Below are 17,135 nucleotides of genomic sequence, written 5' to 3'. Positions count from 1 at the left end.
AAAACCATAGCTTTGACTAACCCGACCTTTGTTGGCAAAGGGAAGGCTTTGCTTTTTAATACTCTGTCTAGGTTTGTCATAGCTTTCCTTCCAAGGAGCAAGTTTCTTTTAATTTCATGGCTGCAGTCAGTGTCCATAATGATTTTGGAACCCAAGAAAATAAAATCTGTCACTGCTTTTCCTCCATCTGTTTGCCTTGAAGTGATGGGCCCCTTTGTTTACTTCAGATCAGATCAGATCAGATCAGTTGCTCAGTCGTGTCCGACTCTTTGTGACCCATGAATCGCAGCACGCCAGGCCTCCCTGTCCATCACCAACTCCCAGAGTTCACTCAGACTCACGTCCATCGAGTCAGTGATGCCATCCAGCCATATCATCTTCTGTCATCCCCTTCTCCTCTTGCCCCCAATCCCTCCCAGCATCAGAGTCTTTTCCAATGAGTCAACTCTTCGCATGAGGTGGCCAAAGTACTGGAGTTTCAGCTTTTGCATCATTCCTTCCAAAGAAATCCCAGGGCTGATCTCCTTCAGAATGGACTAGTTGGATCTCCTGGCAGTCCAAAGGACTCTCAGGAGTCTTCTCCAACACCGCAGTTCAAAAGCATCAATTCTTCGGTGCTTCACAGTCCAACTCTCACATCCATACATGACCACAGGAAAAACCATAGCCTTGACTAGACGGACCTTTGTTGACAAAGTAATGTCTCTGCTTTTGAATATGCTATCTAGGTTGGTCATAAATTTCCTTCCAAGGAGTAAATGTCTTTTAATTTCGTGGCCGCAGTCACCATCTGCAGTGATTTTGGAGCCCAGAAAAATAAAGTCTGACACTGTTTCCACTGTTTCCCCATCTATTTCCCATGAAGTGATGGGACCAGATGCCATGATCTTTGTTTTCTGAATGTTGAGCTTTAAGCCAACTTTTTCACTCTCCACTTTCACTTTCATCAAAAGGCTTTTGAGTTCCTCTTCACTTTCTGCCATAAGGGTGGTGTCATCTGCATATCTGAGGTTATTGGTATTTCTCCCGGCAATCTTGATTCCAGCTTGTGTTTCTTCCAGTCCAGCGTTTCTCATGATGTACTCTGCATATAAGTTAAATAAGCAGGGTGACAATATACAGCCTTGACGAACTCCTTTTCCTATTTGGAACCAGTCTGTTGTTCCATGTCCAGTTCTAACTGCTGCTTCCTGACCTGCATACACATTTCTCAAGAGGCAGGTCAGGTGGTCTGGTATTCCCATCTCTTTCAGAATTGTCCACAGTTTATTGTGATCCACACAATCAAAGGCTTTGGCATAGTCAATAAAGCAGAAATAGATGTTTTTCTGGAACTCTTGCTTTTTCCATGATCCAGCGGATGTTGGCAATTTGATCTCTGGTTCCTCTGCCCTTTCTAAAACCAGCTTGAACATCAGGAAGTTCACAGTTCACATATGGCTGAAGCCTGGCTTGGAGAATTTTGAGCATTACTTTACTAGCGTGTGAGATGAGTGCAATTGTGTGGTAGTTTGAGCATTCTTTGGCATTGCCTTTCTTTGGGATTGGAATGAAAACTGACCTTTTCCAGTCCTGTGGCCACTGCTGAGTTTTCCAAATTTGCTGGCATATCGAGTTCAGCACTTTCACAGCATCATCTTTCAGGATTTGAAAGAGCTCACCTGGAATTCTATCACCTCCACTAGCTTTGTTCATAGTGATGCTTTCTAAGGCCCACTTGACTTCACATTCCAGGATGTCTGGCTCTAGGTCAGTGATCACACCATCGTGATTATCTGGGTCGTGAAGATCTTTTTTGTACAGTTCTTCTGTGTATTCTTGCCATCTCTTCTTAATATCTTCTGCTTCTGTTAGGTCCATACCATTTCTGTCCTTTATCGAGCCCATCTTTGCATGAAATGTTCTTTTGGTATCTCTAATTTTCTTGAAGAGATCCCTAGTCTTTCCCATTCTGTTGTTTTCCTCTATTTCTTTGCATTGATCACTGAAGAAGGCTTTCTTATCTCTTCTTGCTATTCTTTGGAACTCTGCATTCAGATGTTTATATCTTTCCTTTTCTCCTTTGCTTTTCGCCTCTCTTCTTTTCACAGCTATTTGTAAGCCCTCCCCAGACAGCCATTTTGCTTTTTTGCATTTCTTTTCCATGGGGATGGTCTTGATCCCTGTCTCCTGTACAGTGTCACGAACCTCATTCCATAGTTCATCAGGCACTCTATCTATCAGATCTAGGGCCTTAAATCTATTTCTCACTTCCACTGTATAATCATAAGGGATTTTATTTAGGTCATACCTGAATGGTCTAGTGGTTTTCCCTACTTTCTTCAATTTCAGTCTGAATTTGGCAATAAGGAGTTCATGGTCTGAGCCACAGTCAGCTCCTGGTCTTGTTTTTGTTGACTGTATAGAGCTTCTCCATCTTTGGCTGCAAAGAATATAATCAATCTGATTTCGGTGTTGACCATCTGGTGATGTCCATGTATAGAGTCTTCTCTTGTGTTGTTGGAAGAGGGTGTTTGCTATGACCAGTGCATTTTCTTGGCAAAACTCTATTAGTCTTTGCCCTGCTTCATTCCGTATTCTAAGGCCAAATTTGCCTGTTACTCCAGGTGTTTCTTGACTTCCTACTTCTGCATTCCAGTCCCCTATAATGAAAAGGACATCTTTTTTGGGTGTTAGTTCTAAAAGGTCTTGTAGGTCTTCATAGAACAGTTCAACTTCAGCTTCTTCAGCGTTACTGGTTGGGGCATAGACTTGGATTACTGTGATATATGGAATTTTATCCAGTTTGTTTTTTCCTGCCACTGGACAGAAGTTTGCTGTCCAATGGAGGACACACAGAGACCCAGTAACCATGTAATTGCAGGATTGGGTGAGGAGGGTCTGGCAGAGGGAGGGCTCTTGGTACAAATGTGTTGAATGACCAAATAAGAGAATTACGTAGAATCAGGTGTAATGATGGCACAGTGCTGGGTTAATTAACTGCTGAGATTATTCTGAAAGTTATAAGAGAGGAAACATTTGACTTGGGTTTTGAAGGACGAGTAGGAGTTGGTTGGAAAGATGGGTCTGTCAGGAGAAGGGACTGGTAGTGTGAATCAACATGGCATGTCCATGGATATGTTCATCCCCTGGTTGCCCCAGTGTATCATTTGGCTTCTCCATCAGATAATGAAGTCCCTAAAAGTGAGAGTGGCATTTCCACTCCTGCCTTCAATGGGCAACATTTATTGAGCACTTTTTATATACCAAGTACATCCCCAAGTGGTTTACAGGTATAGCAAGCCCATAAGGTGGCTATTCCTGATTCCATTTTAGAGATAAGAAAACTAAGGCACAAGTGAGATAGATAATGTGCCCACGTCATCAGGACTGGTAAGCATGGAGCTGATCAGTCTCACTTTTTTATTCTTCATGTCCTGTCCTTACATGGGGTGATACCCCCAAGAGAGTTCTTTGAGGTTTGAATTAAATGAGATAATCTCTCTAAATGATCCAAAGTTGGGGTCAAATATCAGCTTGTCAAAAGCCTGAATAAAATAGTTCCCACACCCCCTGCATTATTAACGTTTTTCTTCACAGCTTCAAGTTATCACTGCTTGGCATAGAGTTATTTGCTCTCTCAACCTTTGTCCATTGTAAACTTGACTGTGTCCCAGTACCTGGCAGACAGTATTAAGTATTTATGGCATGAATCAATGAATGAATGGATATTAGCTCTCACTTCCCACCATAGCATCCTGACTATGGCTGCTCAGAAAGTACTTGGTAAATTCGAAGCCTGCCCCCTACTCTGGCAAGGGATCATGGATTTATATGTCTCACGATGATCAACATTCGTTGTCTTCATTTTTTATATGTTGTTGTCATGTTCATGGAACTAAATATCACACGTCTCCCACCCCCTGATTCTCATGATGTCTCTTTTAAGCATTTCCAATTTGAATATGAAATTATCTATCAATTACAGAGAGAATTTTTGCTTTTCTTGGTGGCCTGGAACCAAACCAGGGCTTAATGGGAGAAACTATTGATGGGAGAGTGAGGGCTGGCTGGAGGAAGCTTGCCCCCTCTGCCCCGGGGCCCCAGCTGGAATATCACTTCTCCCCTGGATGGTGGTCAGATCTTGCCCGTCCCCCGGGATCCAGGATAACACCTCCTCTGTTTATTCACTGTAGACCTGTTAGCATCCTCTGTGTGTCAGGGGTTGACCCGTGCACCAGCAATACAGAGAACTGGCCTTGGAGTGTCGACTGGGTCCTCCCTATCAGCAGCATGCTGGAGGAGATGCCCATGTGAGCCAAGCTGGGTTGATGGCATCCAGGCCCTCGCCAGAGCCCATGAGCCACAAGCGTGTATTCCGGGATGTCTCAAGGTCCGGATGCAAGGGCTCAACCCCAGTTCAGTGGAAGGAGAGTTTCTGCAGTGGGGCCAGGACACCCTTCTTGTTGCCACAAGTGATTCTAACACAGGTGGTGTTGAGAATCGTGACACTACGAATTTAATGAAGTTCTCTTTTCACTGGATTCAGTTTGCTTTCTCTATATCGCAAGTGCATTTGGTTTTCTATTTGCCAGAGTGATTTCCTGCTGAGTAAATTTTATAAGTAAAAAGAGTTGATTTAAAAATGACATCAGTGAACAGTAGTGCAAGTAAACAATATGTGAGTGTGGCAAACATCACAACGGTGCCTCCTGATGGACTCCTGATGGACTGAAGTGTGGGCAGTCCCCCGCTCCGGTTTATCCCAGGGTCAGAGTTTTAGGCCTCCTGATTTTGGCTCCCGTAGCATCACTGGGACTAATTGGGCAGTGCCAATGATTCCTGAAGGGCTAGCACCGAAAGAGTGAACAAAACTCACCGTTATACTTTTTAGGGGTTGTGGTGAGGTGAAGTCGCTCAGTCGTGTCTGACTCTTTGTGAGCCCGTGGACTGTAGCCTATCAGGCTCCTCAATCCACGGAATTCTCCAGGCAAGAATACTGGAGTGGGTTTTAGGGGTTGTACCAGTTGTCTATTTCTGCATAACAAATTGTCCCAAAATGTAGGGGCAGGAATAACAGTTTGAGATAACAGCATTTATGATCTTATGGGATCTGGAGGTCTGGAATCCACGCACTTTAGTTGGTTCTCTCCCTGGGTCTAGGCTACAAACTGGACTGTTTGCGGGTAGATCTCGGTTTCGGAGGCACAGAGGGACCAACACCTGTTTCCCTACTGCCTGGATTTCCCACCAGGAGCATGTGGGCCAGGCTAACAGCAAAGGCCCTGAGGCGGCTGGTTGGCGGCATAGATAGCAACTCCTCGGAACCTGAGGGACAGTGGCCACGGCTGTCTTCTCCTGGCCTGCACGTGCCTCTCGGCCTCAGTAATGACATGGCTTGGGACGAGGCCCTTCACCTCTTTGAGCCTCAGTTTTCCCTTCTGTAAAATGGAGTTGATATATTAGTCAGGGTGGGCTGCGTTATGCTGCCGTAGCAAAGAACTCCAAAATGCCGATAAGGAAGACACAGTGGTTTCTGTCTCGTCCATGTGGCGTGCCCTTCACGAACTGGCTGGGCCTCTGCTGCATCTTGTCATCCTCACACCCGCACCCAGGCTGTGATGGGGGACTAGACAGTCTGGCTGAGCACACAGTCTTCTCTTCCTCCCAGATGTGAGACACCTCACTTCTCTCTTGTTTCATTGGTTAAGCAGGTCCCTTGGTCACACATCACTTTGGATGGGTGGGGAAGTACAGTCCTGCCAGGCAGCTGGAAACAGCAGAGTTATTGTGGCTGGCCCTGGTGACTTCCAGTGGTGACCGCATACTTGCCTGCCAGCGTGGTGATGAGCCTCAGTTGGATGGTCTCTGCAGAGCTTTTGATGCCTGGCACCTCGGTAGCACTCCCTGAACCGTGATGCTGGTGGTTATGGCAGCTCTCATGGCGATGCTGATTAGAGAAGTAAAGGTTGTCTAGGGCCCGCAGCGTATAGACCTCTGCTTATTGATCTGTTCCTCCAGTCCCTGTGTGTCGGGTTCTCAGTTTCCTGGATTCTGCGTACTGTTCTTTGAACTGGAGATCAAAAACAAGATCGACGTGGTCTGTGCCTTTAAGCAGCTCACAGTCTCTCCTTGGCAGCAGGGATTGAAGGATTTCCTTTGGGTTTTCACTTGGAGGGCTTGGCCTTCCTAGGAAAACATATGGAATGAAATAAATGCCGGAATCGGAGAGGGTCATGGTTTCTGTATCAGGATGTGTTCAGCGGCAGAAACAGAGGACTCGAGTCAAAGCGGCCTCAGCAGAGCATGGCATTTGTTTCAGCGGGTCACTGAAAAGTTGAGACCAGGGTGAGCAGTGGTCCCGTCTTCTCGGACATTGTCAGGAGGAAGAATGAAACTGTCCAGTGTTGCCAGCGAAACCTCCAGGCTTCACTCCTATTGAACCAGTTTGGTTTGTTGACCAATCTTGAACTAATCACTGTGGCCGTAAGGACGGGACATGCTGACTGACCTGCATTGTTTGGTGCTCGCCTTGGATCCGGGTATAGGGTATGCTCCGCTCGAGTCTCAGCCCTTGGGTGGGCTGATCTCCCAGGAGGGGAGTGGACGCCAGGCCTTAAACAGCCACAGTCCACCTCTTCATCCTGCCCTTTCCTTTCCTTGGACAGGAAATGAAGGTCCAGAACAAGGAAATGACTTTACCTGCTTCTACTCAGCATGCTGGAAACAGAGCGGGGGCCAGGCTGTGAACCGAGGACTGTGCTCTCAGTTCCAAAACACATTGTCTTGGGAAACCATCAGTTTCAAAGGGGACTCGGGAAGCATCACACTTTGGGAGCTGTGATTATAAAACAGATGCTAAATTGCACTGTCCCCAGCATCTTTAGCAAAACTTCATTATTTATTGCTTGTTGATAACAGGTTGAAGATCAGGCAGATTGCTCCGTGGCAGGACTGCTTCTTGTGTCTGATCTCTGTAGGGAATGGTTTGGCGCTCTAAGTGAGTGAGGGTTTTGGTGATTGGCTTCCTAAGTCATCAGTGGCAGCAAGTGAAGTCTGCCCAGCCGTGATGTGGCCATTGTTTAGCTGGTTGTGGGAGCCGCTGTGGGGGTGGGGGTGGTGTGTGTGTGTTTGTGTGTGCGTGCGCACGCGCGCGCCTGCTTGTGTGAGTGTGTGTCGGGGCTGTTAACTTTGACACATGAGCATTTCGGAAAGTACTGTTTTGGAGTTCATTGCCGGACATCACATAGCAAGTTGCCTGAGGACAAATTGCGGAATGGGCCTTTTTAGTGTTTGAGAACCGGAGCTCAGCTTTAAAAGAATTCTTTCCCCGACCAGTGCCATCATCTTTTATACTCACACGATGGAGCCCCTAAGGCGGACCAACTGCCCGCGCTGTTCTGTGGAATTGATCGACCCATCTGTCTTCCCTCCCATCTGGCGCTTCTGATCCCACTGCGGGTCAGGTTGGGCGAGCAAATGCAGGAAACGGTTTGCACCTGTAGTCAGTGTGTTCCTCATGGAAGAACATGTCTTCTAGCCACTTCCTACCCCTGACTTCTGACATGACTGTCCCTACCAGTAAATAAATAAAACCCTGGCCCATCTCCCATGCCTTCAGGAGATGCTTGCTGAGGGCCCCCTCTGTGCCCAGCACCGGGATACTACATCCCAGACTCTGTGTTTTCTTTCTTCTATTTAATCCATAATAAGCACAGTAGAGAAGTATTACTTGCCTGCTTTTTTTTTTTAATTAAAAAATAATATTTATTTGGCTGCACCAGGTCTTAGTTGTACACTGGAGATCTTTGCTTCAGCCTGTGGCGTCTAGTTCCCTGACCAGGGATTGAACCTGGGCCCCCTGCGTTGGGAGCACGGAGTCGTAGCCACTGGACCACCAGGGAGGTCCTGAGCCTGCTTTATAGTTGAGGAGAGTGGGGCTTGGAGAAGTTGGGGGCCTTGGTTGGGATGGCAGAGCAAGAGTATAAGCCTAGATCTGTGAAACCCCAAAGCTGTGTTCTTTCGTTACATGTTACCATGCATTGAAGGCTCTGGAGCCGACCCCTGAGTCCACTCCTGGCTTGGCCGCTTACAGCCCTGTGCCCTTGAGCACGTGAAGTCCACTCTCTGAGTGTCTGTTTCCTCATCTATAAAATGAGGATGGTAATAGTATCAACCCCTTAGAGTAATGAGGCATTTAAAATGTATAACACAGGCCTGGCAAGAGATCAATGAATGTAACAAATCTCCACGAGCTTGGTGGCTTAAAACAACACACATTCATTCTCTCACAGTTCTGAAAGCCAGAAGCCTGATATCAAGGCTTTGGACTTCCCTGGCAGTCCAATGGTTAAGACTTCGCCTTCCAATGCAGGGGGTGCAGGTTCGATCCCTGGTCGGGGAGTGAAGATCCCATACCTGGTAGCCAATAGCCGAAACAGAAGCAACAAATTGAATTGTACCAAATTTAATAAAGACTTAAAAAAAAATGGTCCACATTAAAAAAAGAATCTTTAAAATCTTAAATAAATAATAAAAGTAGAGCATTGACACTGGCCAGGGCCAGGCTTTGTCTGGAGACTCCAGGGAAAGAGCCTTCCTGCCTCTTACAGCGGCCGGAGCATTCCTTGGCTTGTGGCCACATCATTTCAGTCTCCACCTCTGTCTTCACCTGGCCTTCTGGTTCTTTCAGTGGCTCTCTCGTAAGGACATTGGTCATTGAGTTGAGGGCCCACTTGGATAATCCAGGGTAGTCTCATTTTGAGATCTTTGACTTAGTTACATCTGTAAAATTGTTTTTCCAAATAAAGTCAGAATTAGAGATTCTGGGGCTTAAGATATGGACATACCATTTGAAGTGGGGCGGGGGGGGCTGCCATCAACTCACTGCAGCTGCTATCATTTAAACATTTTTTTGGAAAGCACTGGTATTACATGAGTGGGCTTCCCAGCTGGCATTAGTAGTAAAGAACCTACCTGCCGATGCAGGAGACATAAGAGATGCAGGCTCGATCCCTGGTCAGAAAGATACCCTGGAAAAGGGCACGGCAACCCCCACCAGTATTCCTGCCTGGAGAATCCCATGGACAGAGGAGCCCAGCAGACTGCAGTCCATGGGGTCGCAAAGAGTTGGACACAACTGAGCGACTGAGCACGCACGCAGAATTACCTGAGTACATTCCACATGCAAACGTTCAGGCATTAAGTTAAAATCTTTTTAACGAATGCCCTCAATTCCACCCTCCTCTCCCCCCACGACCACCATCCTGATGAGTTTGGTGCTATCCTTCCAGACCTTGCTGTTAGGACAAAATGATAGATGTTGTCGCAGATCATGACCCTGTTGCTGGGCCCTGTGAGAGGTCGTGGGCATCTGAGGTGGGTGAGAGCACCTCCTGGTGCCTGGTCAGCTCTCAGGCATCCAGAGAAGCAGGGAGTAAACCCGTGACCTCCAGGCTGTAACAAGACACACGTGCAAAGTGCATGGGAGCAGCACGGGGCGGCCTTCAGCTGTCTTTGCAAAAGAGGAACGTCTCATTCCAAAGGCTTTACTGAGCGGGGCCATCTGAGCCTTGTCGGGTTCAGAAGATGCCAACCATGCAAGGCACACGTCCGGGGAGTGGGTGAGGAAGGAGCCTGGTTGGATGTGGTTGGTGGCAGGAAGTGAATCCAGAGTCCCCGGAGGCCTGGGGATTCTCCTCTCAGGGAACGGGAGTTTTTCTCCAGGGTGGTGGGTTTCAAACTGTGTCCCCCAGGGGCCCGAGGCCTCTGAAGAGAGGACACTGGGGTCGGGGTAGGTGGCAGGACAGCTGGTCTCCAGGCTCTCACCCAGCCGGGGCCCAGAAGCCCCTCTCCCTGGTGAGTGACATGCGCAGGGGTTGCGCCCAGTGGCCCGTGGTCCCCTCCTGCCTCGGTCTCCATCAGCTACCCCCAAACCTCCTGAACAAACACGCAAATGAAGGAAAAGCCTCGCACTTTGGACGACCGCTGTGATGACAAGCGGCAATAACATGTCTGGAAGGACAGTGAAGACCATAGGAGCCGCCTCTGGGTGACTTTTAAAGTCACCTTTATAGGGTTTTCTCATGTGAAGGACACAGAGGGTATCCTGTGCATGACAGCCAGATGGGCTCTGTTCTTTCTCCAGGATCGATGGGAGACACAGCTGCCCAGACCTGCGCCTCGCCAGCCCCTGAGCTGCTGTGGGTGTGACAAGTGAGAGGTGCTCAGACCTTCCAGAAGTATTAGATCCATCTCCACACCCAGCCCAGTGGACTTGGCCTTGAGAGGATTCCTATTGGGTCTCCACGTCCCAGGCCGCTCTGGGTGACCACAGCCACGGCTGCACATGAAGCCCTGGCATCTTGGACTTTCTTCCCTGCACTTAACATCAGTTGTCTCACTTCTTCAGGACAACCCTGTAAGGCAGGTGGAACTGATGTATTTATTCTACAGAGAAGGAAACAGAGGCTCAGAGAGGGTGAGTCACTTGCCAGGCTAACACCACAGGGGAGAGGGCCCCGGGGGCTGGGCGCTGCCGTCCATGCCCTTCGCTCTTGCTGTCCTGCTGCCCTGCATGCATGCCCGAGCCCTCAGCTGCCCCACATAGCAGCCGGGGCACTGCTGTTAACACTGGGCCTTTTGGCAAGATGTCAATCAAGAGAAGTGGTTTGCTTAAAAAAGAAAAAAAAATTGAAATCCTGGAAGTGCAGGGAAGGGAAAACCCACAGATGCGTTTTCAGCCTGGGCTGTATTATTTGCAGACGTGTGGCAAATACAGTGCCAGCTCAGTGTTAATAGGAGGGGGTTGAAGGGTAAGAAATGAAACAGGAAGCCTTTGGTTCCCGCAGAGGGGACAGGTCAGGGAGAAGAGAGGCGGTTCTGGGTCTCTGTTACCGCTGTGCAGAAACCAAGGGGACTGTTCTTTCTTTGGCGCCTTAGCACCGACTAGGAGGGACACGGGCGACGTCAGTGCTCTTTGCTCCTTGTGACACAGCTGGAAGGGACGAGAAGCGCCGGGCGCGGGAGAACACGGACGGCTTGCCCAAGTGTCTGTCCCTCCCTGTGGGGCCAGTGCTGCTCTGCTCAGGGTAGCTGGTGGGCGGCCCCCAAGGCAGATCAGGAGAGATGGTGGATTCTCAGTAGTAGAAAATGGGTTCCGATTTAAGAAAACAAATGAACTTCCTTAAGGTCCTGTAGTTAAGAATCCGCCTTCCCATGCAGGGGACGCGGGTTTGATCCCTGATCCGGGAACGAAGATCCCACATAGCACAGAGCAACTAAGCCCGTGCACCACAGCTACTGAGCCTGTGCTCTGGGGCCCATGGTCCGAAACAAGAGGAGTCCTGCATGGACCGCAACCAAGACCCAGCACAGCCACATCAAGCGACCCAAGCTGAAGGCAGGATCGCTGAAGTTCAGCGCTGGCCCAAGTTCCCCTTCCTGTTGTCTTTCTCCTGCAGGGACGTGACAGGGAAGGTGGGAAATGGCAGCTGAGGGCGACCACAAAACCACACAGGCAGTGTGTTGGGTGGTTTATAATAATGGTACAGAGGTTGGGATGGGCGAGTGCTGGCCACATTTTACAGAAAAGGAAACTGGGCACAGATTTCATGGATAGTAAGCGGTGAGGCTCAGAGGTACCTGACTTTAAGACACCAGACCCTGCGTCTTTCCCTGAGGACCTGGGCATTCTCTGGGAATTGCTGGAGAAATTCCTCAGAAACTTACCCTGCCAGCCCACTCCGCAGTCCTGAAGCAGCCTCCAGGGTGTGGCTCCATTATTTAGAAAGAGTAGACATTAAATCCCCATAAAAATCCTGGGAGGAAACATTCCAGAGTCCTTCTGATTTTATCTGCCAGTCAGCAGTGCCCACTTATCTGCCTATGTAATCACCACACCCGTGACGGCAGAAATACAGTCCAGACGCATTGGTAGCCGCAGAGAGCGAAGGTGAATACCTCTCTGATTGCCCAAGTGTCTTCCTTTCTGTCACAGGAGCAGATTCCTGCCTTCAGAGATTAGGCTGGATTCTTGTTTTGCACTCAGGATTCTCTGGGGGGAGGCAGCGGATGTAGGCAGAAGAGCACAGCTTGGGGTTGAGCTAAACTGGGCTTTGAATTCTCGCTGTGTCCACGGGTACCTCACAGAGCCTCCCTGAGCCTCTCACAGAATAGGGCCAGACACAGAGTCCTCACGGTAGAACACTGCTGTGAGGTTGAGGTAAATGAATGCATATAAGGGCCTTAAATGTCATTTGTGTTTAAAAAAAATGTTTTTTGATTGGAGTATAGTTGCTTTACAATGTTGTACTGGTTTCTGTTGTACAGCAGCGGGAATCACCTGTAGGTATACATGTATCCCCTCCCTGTGAAGCCTCCATCCCACTGCCACACCCCTCAGATGGTAGAGAATCTGCCTGCAATGCGGGAGACCTGAGTTTGATCCCTGGGTCAGGAAGATTCTCTGGAGAAGGGCATGGCGACCCACTCCAGTATTCTGGCCTGGAAAATCCCATGGACAGAGGAGCCTGGCGGGTTGCAGTCCATGGGGGTGGGCGTCACAAAGAGTCAGACACGACTGAGCAGCTAACACTTCCACACATATACCCCCTCCCTTGTGAGCCTCACTCCCGCTCCCCGTCCCACCTGCTGAGCACTGAGCTGGGCTCCTGGCTTGTGCAGCAGCTTTGCACGAGCCGTCTGTTTCACACACAGTAGTGTATACATGTGAGTGCCGCTCTCAGTCCCACCCTCTTCTTCCCCTCCCCCCGCCCCCACCTCCTGATGCCTCTATTCCTGCCCTGCAAATCCCCCCGGTCCTGTTTTTCTGGATTCCATATATGTGTGTTAATACACCATACCTTAAATGTCACTTCTTATCCCTCCCCCTCCATTAAGATTGGGGGCGTCTCTTTAGTCTCAAGTCACTGAAAGTCATTTCGTGAAGCCGTGGAGCTCACACATTTGTGTGAAGAAGTGTTTCCCTGAGATTGCTGATGATCGCTCTCATCTGTTCAGCCATCAGCGACAGCAGCAGTGGGCACACTTTTCCCATAGATGCCCAGAGAGTCAGCGTTTTAGGTGTCGCGGGTCCTACTGTCTGTCACAGGGACTGGACTTTGGGGATGGAGTGGCAGCAGCCGCAGGTGATACACACACGTCATAGCTGTGTCACTGTGGTCCACAGAAAGTTTATTTACAAACGCAAGCTAGATTTGGCCTGTGGGCCATCATGTAACCCCTGATCTCGAATCTGGAGAGGCAGGGGGTTTAGGGTCCATAAATGTGAAAATGAACAAGCCGGGGGTGGAGGTGAGGGGCATCTGTTGTCCTTATGGCCTGGTGTCTCCAGCGCATCAACCCAGATAGACCCAAATCGGCTCCTGTGTGCAGCTGTGAGCTCCTCAGAGCTGCCGCTTAAACCTCCTTGATACATCTTAATGCTGTTAATGCGGCTGGTTGTCTGGCTAATTTCTAAGTGACAGCTTCAGTTGTTTGCTGCGTATTCAGGGAAGCCCTACACCCACTCGCCAGTTACAGCGGAAGCCTGGGGAGGGCATGTTTGGATTCTAGAGTTTGCACAGTGCCACTTCTCCTTGGCATCTTCTGGTAGCTCTGTGCCTCTCTGTCTCTGGCTGTTCAGTGAGAGTTGAGGGTGAGATGAGGCAGTTGGCTCAGTGGGGCCTAAACGTCTGTCTTCTTGAGTAAATCATGCTTGTGTAACCTTTTCTTTGAAAGGAGGTCTGCCTTGGAAACTCAGTTTGGGAAATGCGTTGAAGTATTGATAGAAGCTAGGGTGTATAAATCCCATGGATGGAAGAGCCTGGTGGGCTGCAGTCCATGGGGTCGCTAAGAGTCAGGCACGACTGAGCGACTTCACTTTCACTTTTCACTTTCATGCACTGGAGAAGGAAATGGCAACCCACTCCAGTTTTCTTGCCTGGAGAATCCCAGGGACAGAGGAGCCTAGTGGGTTGCCGTCTATGGGGTCGCACAGAGTCGGACGCGACTGAAGTGACTTAGCAGCAGCAACAGCAGCAGGGTGTGTGTGTGTGTATATATATATATATATATTTTTTTTTTTTTTTTGCTGTTGTTTGTTTTTTTGCTTGTTTGCTTTTGCTGGGCATCATCAGGATCTTAGTTCCCTGACCAGGGATCAAACCCCTGCCCCTTGCAGTGGAAGCACAGAGTCTTAACCATTGGATCTCCAGGGAAGTCTCTAGAAGCTAAGCTGGTCTTGCTGAAGAAGGGTGTGAGGGGAGGCTGTCTGGCCACTAAGCCCTTGGAGCAGCTTCTAGAAACTTTGGGGACCTGTCAGGAGCAGACAAGACCCCCTGATGTGGTGTGAGGCTGAAGAAGTATGCATGGGGGACCCAGCCACTTTTCATCTGTAGCAGGAGTGAGTTTGGATAAGTTGAATGCTCTCAGCTCCTTCCTAAGAAGCCTGAGTCTCTTGCTCGAGATTGTCTGAAAATTTGTAACTGAAGAATAGCTTTCTATTAGCAATTAAGCCTAGAGAAGCTGTAGACAGTTGTGGATTTCTTCTTAGAGGTCCGCCTTAAAAAAAAAATCTGTCGATGAAAAGGCGGTGGGCAGACAGGTTGGCAAGCGATCCAGCGTGTAGAATTGAGATGGCGCGCGCATGCGTGCGTGTGTGTGTGTGTGTGTACACACACGCTTGCTCAGCAGCCTCCTGGCTGTTCCTCTTGCCTATTGCCCAGTCTTTCCTCTGCAGCCAGAGTGACTTATTCAGATGAGGTCTCTTCCAGTCTCTCTCTTGCTTAAATCCGCTTGGAGGTTTCCTTCCACTGAGCAAAGGCCAGAGCCTTGCTGTCCTCCTTCGGGCTCCAGCTCTCACCATGGTCCCTCCAAACCCCTTTCCCTATCGCCTTCCCAGACACCTTAGTGAGCCTGGTTTTTCTCTGTGGACTTTTCACACCATAATTGTGTTATCAGTTGTTTAAAGACTGTCTCCCTGGGTAGACTGTGTGCTCCTTCATCTCCTCTGCCAACTCCCTGGTACCCAGAGTGCCAGGGCCATAAGAAGAACCTAATGTGGATTTGCGGGCTAAACGTCTGAGTAACGAGGGTGTATACGTCTTTGCTGGAGCAGCTGGCGCTTTACTTGTGGGTGGGGACTGCTGGGCCCCAAACGTCCATCTGTTCTGTCCAATACCCTTGAACTCTGTCCCTGAACAGTGAGAGTAAATGCCGCTTAGTAAGCCCTTTGTACAGATGTTGTCCATGCAATTTAATCACTTGGGAAAAAAAACTAGATGTCCATTCTCAGTAAATTAGATAATTGTCTCCCAGCCCGACCCTCTCATCTCTGCTCTCATCCACCATCCCGTCCCACATCTGTTTGCTCATCTGTGTGTCTATTCATCCACGGGAAACATGCTCCGAGCGATCAGTATGTACCTGATATCATCTGGGGCCCTGAGAATATGGTCCTTGAGACCCTCAGAGTCTTTGGGGAAAAACAGACACATCCACAAAAAGTTACAGAAGTGCGGCAGGCTGCGTTTGTGCAGGCTTCAGGACTACTCAGAGGACAGAAGTAAAGACTCTTTAAAGTTCTGGTTTGCCAGTTCTTTATTCCCAGCAGAGAGTCTTTGGCCTCTGCTGACGCCTCTAATTGTATATTTGTACAAACAGAAGAACAAATTAACAGATAAGCGCAGAACCCTGAAAGTGGTCCAGACCAGGCAGCTGCCTCCCTCCTGGGGATGTGAGGAGAGCGTAGGGCTGTCGCCTGGCCTGGCTGACCAAGCTGGAGACAGCCGTGCATCTGATGTGTTGTTCCTTCTTGAAAAGTGAGATGAGAAAGCAGGGTATTGGTGGAATGGGAAATAGTTGTCATTTCTGGCAGTGCAAAGTGAGAGCTAATCGCTTTGGGGAAGGCTATTTGAAAAGAGGGGGTGTGTGAGAAAGCGCCTGGAAGACGTAAATTACGGGTGTCGTTTCACGATTGGGACCACGATTCACCGTCCTGTATTGTCCGCCTTTTTGCCTTGTCTTCTGAGCGGTGAATCCGAGAGCCCTGTAATTAGAAGACAAAGACTGTGATTCTCTTCCTTTGGTTCCTCTTATCTCCAAACTAGCTCATCCTTCTCATGCATGACGACTGCGGATTTGCTCCAGAGCGGTTGGAGGCTTGATTGACACTTTCATGGAAGTGGAGCTTCCTTCATCATTCCCTTGCTTCCTCAGTCCCAGATGCTCAATCAGGGTCCACAGTGTGCCAGGGCCAGTGTGAACGAGAAGACGTGGAGGCTGCTGTCCCCAAGCTTGCAGGGAGCAACCAGTTGCAGCCTGAGCCCCGGGGACGGTACAGGGCAGCAGTGGAGGGTGTGGTTAGTTCTGGTGGTCAGGAAGGTGTCTCACAAGAAGTCCTCTTTTAGCTGAATCTTGAAAGATGGGGGAACAGCCAGCTGCACACAGGCTGGGGAAAGAAAGGAGGGGGACATGACTTGCAGTAATACTTGCTTCACATGTTTATTGGAGGATTAAGTGTGCAAATACATTGGTGCATAGGCATTCAGCTTTGGCCACCGGATGCTAACAGCTGATTCATGGGAAAAGACCCTGATACTGGGAAAGATTGAAGGCAGGAGGAGAAGGGGGTGACAGAGGATGAAATCGTTACATAGCATCACTGACTCAGTGGACATGAGTTTGAGCAAACTCTGAGAGATGGTGAAGGACAGGGAAGCCTGTCATGCTGCAGTCCATGGGGTCACAGAGAGTCGGACACGACTGAGTGACTGAACATCAACAAAAGGCGTTCACCACACTTTGGCTTCCCCTCCAGCCAGCATCTCTGTTGCTTTCTAGCAGGGACTTCAGAGAACCACGTGACCTCTCAGGTAATCAGTGAAGGCTGCCTTGTGTACCCAGAGATGAAAAGGGTTCTGATTGCCTGTGGGTCTTGCCTGTCCCTACACGCTAATATGTGCAGCACCTGGGGTGTTCACTCCAGAAAGGCCCCGAAATCCTGCTGCCCTGTGTCTCCAGCCACGGGCTCTGCCTTTCCCTGCAAACTAGCATACTGCCCCCTGATCCCCCTACCCAGACCATAGCCCAGATGGTGAGCCGCCTTCTCTGGGGGGCCAGGGAGAGGGAAGTGAGGATGACCATGCTATCTCACG

General features: G+C 49.3%; 1 protein-coding gene and 1 non-coding gene across 3 annotated transcripts in view; one reads left to right on the top strand and one right to left on the bottom strand.

The window, feature by feature from the left end:
* SNX29 (sorting nexin 29) overlaps positions 1-17,135 on the top strand; it is a 600,629-nt gene that overhangs the window by 378,970 nt on the left and 204,524 nt on the right. The window lies entirely within an intron of this gene.
* Positions 7,811-7,883, bottom strand: TRNAG-CCC. Its single transcript has one exon. It is a non-coding gene; the product is annotated as a tRNA-Gly (tRNA).

This window comes from Bos indicus x Bos taurus, chromosome 25 (genome assembly GCF_003369695.1).
Source record: "Bos indicus x Bos taurus breed Angus x Brahman F1 hybrid chromosome 25, Bos_hybrid_MaternalHap_v2.0, whole genome shotgun sequence".
NCBI lineage: Eukaryota > Metazoa > Chordata > Mammalia > Artiodactyla > Bovidae > Bos > Bos indicus x Bos taurus.
This window is presented reverse-complemented; position numbering and strand designations above follow the sequence as displayed.